Here is a 7,947-nt window from a genome sequence, read left to right on the forward strand (position 1 = left end):
TCATATCCTTCCTCCACCCTCCAATTTCCTGCAAGCCTATCGTTCAGTCTCTTGCTATCTAGGGCAGCTTGTTTATTTCATATCATTGAGGTCATGTAGTATTTGTCCTTCAATGTCTGGGTTGCTTCACTCAACATAAGATTCATCAAGATTCTCCATGTTCTCAAGATTCATCCATGTTATCACATGTGTTTGTAGTGTGTTTGTTCTTACAGCCGAGTAGTATTCCATTGTGTGTATATACCACATTTTATTGATCCACTCGTCTGTTGATGGGCATTTGGGTTGATTCCAACTTTTGGCAATAGTGAACAATGCTGCTATGAACATTGGTGTACATATATTGGTTTGTGTTCTTGTTTTCAGTTCTGCTGGGTATATTCCCAGCAGTGGTATTGCTGGGTCATATGGCAAATCTATGGCTAGTTTTTTGAGAAACCGCCATACTGTTCTCCAGAATGGTTGGATCCTTCTGCATTCCCACCAGCAGTGGATGAGTGTTCCCCTTCCTTCACATCCTCTCCAGCACTTGTATTCTTCTGTTTTTTTCATAGCTGCCAATCTTATGGGTGTAAGATGGTATCTCATTGTGGTTTTGATTTGCATTTCCCTGATAGCTAGAGATTTGGAACATTTTTTCATGTGCTTTCTTGCCATTTGTATTTCTTCTTCGGAGAAGTGTCTGTTTAAGTCTTTTTCCCATTTTTTAAATGGATTGTTTATCTTTTTATTTTCAAGATGTAGGAGTTCTTTATATATGCAAGTTATAAGTTTCTTATCAGATATCTGATTGCCAAATATTTTCTCCCACTGTGTGGGCTCCCTTTTTACTTTCTTGACAAACTCCTTTGAGGTGCAGAAGGCTTTAATTTTGAGGAAGTCCCATTTATCTATTAGTTCTTTTGCTGCTCGTGCTTTTGGTGAGATATTCATAAATCCATTACCTATTACAAGGTCCTGTAGATGTTTCCCTACACTGCTTTCTAAGGTTTTTATGGTCTTGGCTTTTATATTTAGGTCTTTGATCCATCTTGAGTTGATCTTTGTATAAGGTGTGAGATGGTAATCCTCTTTCATTCTTCTACATATGGCTATCCAGTTCTCCAGACACCATTTGTTGAATAGGCCACTCTCTCCCAGTTGAGAGGGTTTGGTGGCTTTATCGAATATTATGTGGTTGTATATGTGAGGTTCTATATCAGAGCTTTCAATTCGATTCCATTGGTCTATATGTCTCTCCTTATGCCAATACCATGCTGTTTTCACCACCGTAGCTTTATAGTATGTTTTGAAGTCAGGTAGTGTGATTCCTCCAATTTCGTTTTTCTTTTTCAGTATGTCTTTGGCTATTCGGGGTCTCTTTCCTTTCCAAATAAATTTCATAGTTAGTTTTTCTAGTTCTCTAAGGCTTTTCTGAACGTGCCTTCTGATTTCCGCTTACAGGGATGCACTGTGTGGCCAATAATCATAATGGCTTATTATTGATCTTCCTTAACGAGAACAGCTCACTCACTGAGCCAAGGACTGTGCAGACACATCACACAGAGAAGCTCCCTCCACACTCCCCAAAGCCCCAGAAGGCAGCTTTTCCTGTGATCCCCAGCCCTCCGATGCGGAAACCGAGGCTGGAGGCGCTAAGTGGCTTGGCCCCAGGGCACCCAGCCCTTTGACGGTGAAGGGGGTTTGGAGCCCCTCCTTCTGAGTCTGAGCCACACTGTCCCCAACATTTTCGCAGCCCTGCTGGCCGAGGTTAAGACAGAGATTATTGCGGTTCTTTCCTATTTTGGCAAACGATGCCCCTGAGAATAAGCCAGGAAGAACGGAGTCACAAGGTCAGGACAGAATGTTCCAGAGAAGGAAAGATACTGCCGTGGAAAAGGAGAGTCAGGATTCTCCTCCAAGCTGCATCCCTGAGGAACTTGTGGCTTCTCTTCGTTGGCACCTGCGGCCTCCTCTGAGGGAAGCGGGAGATGACGTGGTGTGGTGATAAAAAACCAGCAGGCTCTGAGGCCAGGCGGCCTGGGTTCAAATCCCTGCTCAGTCACATACTAGCCAGGTCATCTTGCGCACATTATATAACCCCTCAGTTTCTTCAAATAGTGCTACCCACCACAACAGTACCTATTTCACAAAGATGCGAGGAGAAAATGACGTACTCCTCATAAAGCAATTAGAACTGTGTGTGGCACATAGAAAGAACTTAATAAAGATGAGGTGTCAAAGGATTAACGCAAGGAAAAGTGGTCAGGGGACAGACTTGGAAAGAAGCAACTGGTCTGAGACTATAAAATGAACACCAACAAATGTACGGCGATTTCAAAATGAGCAGGGGATCCCTGACCTGTGGGAGACAGGTTAGATATTCTCCCAGGGCATAAAGAAGTAGAACTGATAAAACTATCTCTTTAGGGTTGGCCCTGTCCAATAAGATCCTTTGATTAAGTGGAATAAGTATAATTTATTTCTTTTGTAGTTAGGGAAATTAGTTCTACCTCTGACCTACGAGTTTGCTTATTTTGTTTAAACGAGTAAGTGCCATTGGCTAAGCCCCTTGTGCTTTTGAGGGGATGACTTAAAGATTTCAAGCTGAGAGAGAAAATTTATGAGCTAAATAGAGCTGAAAAAAAAGACAGTAAGGAGATCATGACCAAGAAGTGTATGGCTTTTTCCAAAGAAGGAATTTGTGAGCACCAAGTCTAGATTAAATTTATAACGGTCTTGAAACTAGTGTGCACCGGTTTGCCAACTTCTCTTGGAGGTAGAAGTTGACGAGAAATCAACTGAGACTGGCATTTAGTGAATCCAGCTCTGCGCCAGGCATTGAGCTAGGTGGCCCTTATGCATGATCCATTTGCTTACTCCTCATGCCCACCTGTCAGGTGAGTACGGCTTTACCTCCAGCTTACACACTAGGGCGGCAAAGTTTAGGGGAGGAAACAGCATGCAGAAAAGTACACAGCCTGTATGGCTAGAGCTGGGTTAGGACTGTCTGGCTTGGGTATGGGGATTTAAGCTTATCTCATAGTTCCAGTAAATCTCATACCCTGGATTTTAGTCATTTCTACCTGTTTGAAGAGTACTACGGATGGAAGTGGAGAGAAGGAGCAGAAACTCTCTCAACACTAGTGGCTCAAGTGATAGAGTTTCTGCCTACCATATGGAGGACCCAGGTTCAATCCCTGGGTCCTCCTGGTAAAAAAGAAGAAGAGAAAGCATGCCTGTGCGGTGAGCCAAGTGCCCACATGGGTGCCTGCATGGCAAGCCAAGTACCCACGTGAGTGCTGGTATGGTAAGCCATTGCCCATGTAGCGAGCCAGTGCCCACGTGGTGAGCGAGTGCCCATGCAAGTGAGTCACGCAGTAAGATGATGATGCAACATAAGAGAAGACGAAGGGGAGAGTCAAGGTAAAGCGCAGCAGAGACCAGGAATTGAGGTGGTGCAATTGACAGGGAACCTCTCTCCACATCAGAGGTCCCTGGGATTGAATCCTGGTGAATCCTAGAGGACAGAAATGAACCCATGTGGTGAGCTGAGTGCCCACGTGTTGAGCCATTGCCCACACGGTGAGCCAGTGCCTGCGCAAGTGAGTCACACAGCAAGATGATGACGCAACAAAAGAGAAAAGGAAGGGGAGAGTCTAGGTGAAGTGTAGCAGAGACCAGGAACTGAGGCGGCACAATTGACAGGGAACCTCTCTCCACATCAGAGGTCCCCAGGATCGAACCCTGGTGAATCCTAGAGGAGAGAGACAAGAAGAGAAGATCGAAAGAGAAATAGATACAGAAGATCAGGGTTCAAGAGATGCAAAGTGTAATTGTCAGTCCAGGCGTGGGTAAAATTGTGAAGCCAGTTGCTCTACCTTCTGCACTTCCAGCAGTCCTCCTGGCTCCAGAGAATCCCTCTGTCCTCTTTTGCAGGAATCTCCGTCACTCCCTGCTCTGTTCCCGCTGCTCCTCCAAGTTCCACAGTTTATCCTCTTCATTATCATCATTTTTTTGTCCATCAAAAACTCCTTCCACCTCGTGCTTGTGTTTCAGCAAACTGTTGGGATGCGATGGATAAGCTAACTCACAGGCAGCGTGGCTCTCGTGGAGACCTTTAGACCTCACTGTGGCAGGGACTGGAAGCTTTCAGGGTGCGGGGACCCTGCAGGTGGCTGCTGATCTCACGCCGCGAGACTTACCTGTTCCATGACCAGAAAGGCCAGCTCCAGTCTGAGGGTCCAGATCATGAGCTTTCGGTATGTGCCTCGAGAGCCAAACTATTCATCTGAATTTTCAAAACATTTATGGGAAGCGGATTTGGCTCAGTGGATAGAGCGTCCACCTACCACATGAGAGGTCCAGGGTTCAAACCCAGGGCCTCCTGACCTGTGTGATGAGCTGGCCCACGTGCAGTGCTGATGCGCACAAGGAGTGCCATGCCATGCAGGGGTGTCCTCATGTAGGGGAACCCCACGTGCAAGGAGTGCGCCCCATAGGGAGAGCCGCCCTGCGCGAAAATTGTACAGCCTGCCCAGGTGTGGCACTACACACACGGAGAGCTGACGCAGCAAGATGACACAACAAAAAGAGACACAGATTCCCGCTGACAAGAATACAAGTGGACACAGAAGAACACACAGCAAATGGACACAGAGAGCAGACAACTGGCGGGGGGGGGGGGGCGGCAAGGGGAGAGAAATAAATTTTAAAATTAGTTAATTAATTAATTTTAAAAAACATTTATAACATCAGCTCGACAGCCACAGCTCTAGGCAGAAGGACGAATTGTGTGCTGCTCGGAGCCCTCTCCTCTGGGTCCTTCTCTCTTTGGTGGCCTCTCATCCCCCCACCTTCTCGGCCTCTTGCGTTGGGACTCCCCCTCTTTCTTCACCTCGGTTAAATGTTGCCTTTCGACCCTTCGTTCACTGTAAACAGATGACAGTGGAATTTAGGAATTGGTAAGCAGTTTGGGGAGGGTTTTTAAAGGTTTGTTGTTAAGTCCCTCATAGATACTGAAATCTCACACAATGAACTCATTCGCGGCCCACCAGTAACTAGGGAGGGTCCTTCTTTATTGACCAGGGGTGGTGGGAGGGGAAGGGAGGAAAATCTATTGTCTATCCCGGACCATCCAAGCTGTCCGGGATGGGCAGAGTGGAGAGCGTCTCTATCCTCTGCACTAAGCCACAAGGATACTTCCTCTTAGGCCTCGCCCTCTAGTCTTTTTCTTTTTCTAAAAGATTTATTTATTTATTTATTCCCCACCCCTACCCCCGCCCTGCTGTTTTTGCTGTCAGTGTCCATTTGCTGTGTGATCTTTGTGTCTACTTCTCTTCTTGGTCTTTTTGTTTTTTCTTCCTCTAGGATTCACCAGGATTGGATCCCAGGGACCGCTCTGATGTGGAGAGGGTTCCCTGTCAACTGCGCCACCTCAGTTCCTGGTTTCCGCTGCGCTTCGCCTTGACTCCCCCTCCGTCTTCTCTTTTGTTGCGGCATCATCTTGCCGCGTGACTCACTTGCGCGGGCACTGGCTCGCTGCGTGGGCGCTCGGCTCGCCGTGCAGGCATTAGCTCACCCGCGGGCATGCTTCCTCTTTATCACCAGGAGGCCCCAGGGATCAAACCCGGGTCCTCCCATACGGTAGGCAGAAGCCCCAGCCCTTGAGCCACATCTGCTTCCCTCACCTTCTGTTCTTAAAAAGGAGGTGCCACAGAGATGCAAGCAGGCAGGAACAGTTGAAAAGGCCAGGGACCGAACACAATGCCCTAAGGCGACGAGGCAAGGCTTGGTCTGCTCCCTGTGTGGGGCTCTCCTTGGAACTTTCCATCGTTTGGCTTTCTGGCTAACAATTACCATCTGTGTGGTTGCTGGCAGCCCATCCCGGTCGAGCTGGCGGACCGGCCTGCGGGGTACACCAGCTGCCACCAGCTGCTGAGCCCCCCCCCAGTTCTCAGCAGGAACCAGCAGGCATGTGCACTGACTCCCCACCAGCCGGTGGGTGAGCGGCTCCCCCTTCCGCCTGCCTCTTGCTGTTGGCTCTCCTGAACCTGTCTGGTTTTCTAGGCTCGCTTTTCCTTTTCTCCAGCCTGCCTGCGATGGGTCGGCACCTCAGCAAACGTGAGTGAGCACGGCCCGTTCCTTCCCTTGGGGGGGCTCCATAACCAGCAAGCCCTGCACCGCCTTGCACAGATGCAGAGACACATCATGGAAAAGAGAGGCCCGGGCAGACTTCCGTAAATAAACAGCTGTCAGGCGTCTAGGCACGCATCGGCGTTGGCTTCTAGAATCACAGCCCATCAGCGCCAAAAGCGATCTTAGGCACTCTCTTTTCTAAAAACCCTGCATTTTACAGAGTAGAACGAGGCCCAGAGGAGAAGGGATTTGCCCAAAGCCCCAGAGCTAGTGTCCAGGGCCACTTCACAAAACCAAACTGATATGTGTGGATAAGACTTAGAGGGCATTCAAGTTACATGGGTACATCCAACTAAAAAGCAAACCAACCAACCTGTCCATTGGCTAATAAAACACATTAAACTAAAATAAAAAGTTACAAGGATGCTGGATATTTACCATTTGCCGCACAGATCCACTCTTTTTTTTTCTCTCCCCTTCTCCCCCGTTGTCTGCTCTCTGTGTCCATTTGCTGTGTGTTCTTCTGCGTCCACTTGCATTATCAGGTGGCACCAGGAATCTGCGTCTTTTTTTTTTGTTGCATCATCTTGCTGCATCAGGTCTCCGTGTGTGAGGCGTCACTCCTGGGCAGGTTGCACTTTTTCCACACCTGTCGGCTCTCCTTTCAGGGTGCACTCCTTGTGCATGGGGCTCCCCTACATGTGGGCGCCCCTGCGTGGCATGGCACTCCTTGCGCGTGGCAGCACTGCGCATAGGCCGGCTCACCACATAGTCAGGAGGCCCCGGGGATCGAATCCTGAACCTGCCATATGGTAGGCAGATGCTCCATCAGTTGAGCCATGTCCACTTCCCAATAGATCCATTCTTTACCCTTCTCCCTCCTGCTCTGTGCCCAAGAGATGGGCCTGAATATTTCCTTGCCCTTTGGCTTCTAGTTGGGTTCAGTCAATGGGGGCATGAGGAGGCAGTGGCAGGAAATTAGAGGGAGAGAAGGGAGTGATGTGAGGTATTTATTTCCTTCTCGATGGGCTTCCATGGGCTGGCTGTGTCCCCTGACTGAAAGCCACAACTTTAGTCAGATGGTCCTCGTCACACAGCTTGTCCCCCTTGACCTTTAGGCCTAGGGTACAAACAGGGTTTCCCTCGCCATAGAGCTCTGGGGGTTCCGGCACTGTATCTTGAGGCTCCCCACACCCTACTCAGGCCTTTGAAAACACTCCCTTTATTAAACTCTCAAATTGGATAACGATACCTGCCAGGACACTGACTGATATATATAATTAAAGAATATATGTATTCTAATTTAAGAATATATAGTATTAGAGAAAGAAAAAAAATCTACAGGAAAGGAAGTGGTACCTGAAATTTAGATAGAAGGTGCATTAGTTTCCTGCAGCTGCTGTAACAAGTGACCACAAACGTGGTAACGTGAAGCGACAGAAATGTTTTCTCTCATGGTGCTGGAGGCCAGAAGTCTGAAATCAGTATCACTGGACTAACATTAAGGCATCAGCAGTGTCGAGCTCTCTTGGAGGCTCCACCCTGCCTCGTCCAACTTCAGTGACTGCAGATTTCCTCGGCTTGTGGTTCTGTCACTTCAGGCTCTGCCGCCATGGTCACGTGGCTTGTCCTCTTCTGCTGCTCTTATAAAGACACTTATGATTACATTTAGGGCCCACCCAGATAATCCAGGATAATTTCTCCATTTTAAAAGCTTTAACTTAATCACAATTGTAAGGACGCTTTTCCCAGGAATTAGGACCTATCTGGCCACTATGTGGCTTACTACAGAGGTCAACAGTGACACAGAATCCTTCTGGACAATTCGAT

At 48.1% G+C, this 7,947-nt stretch overlaps 1 long non-coding RNA gene across 1 annotated transcript; it reads right to left on the bottom strand.

Annotated features, from left to right (window-relative positions):
- Positions 1 to 4,708: 4,708 nt before the first annotated feature.
- On the bottom strand, positions 4,709 to 7,565 carry LOC131276546 (uncharacterized). Its single transcript, XR_009184002.2, has 2 exons — positions 7,477 to 7,565; positions 4,709 to 4,910 (listed from the first exon to the last, which is right to left on the bottom strand). It is a non-coding gene; the product is annotated as an uncharacterized lncRNA (long non-coding RNA).
- Positions 7,566 to 7,947: the final 382 nt, after the last annotated feature.

The sequence above is a fragment of the Dasypus novemcinctus genome, chromosome 29, assembly GCF_030445035.2.
Source record: "Dasypus novemcinctus isolate mDasNov1 chromosome 29, mDasNov1.1.hap2, whole genome shotgun sequence".
Lineage (NCBI taxonomy): Eukaryota > Metazoa > Chordata > Mammalia > Cingulata > Dasypodidae > Dasypus > Dasypus novemcinctus.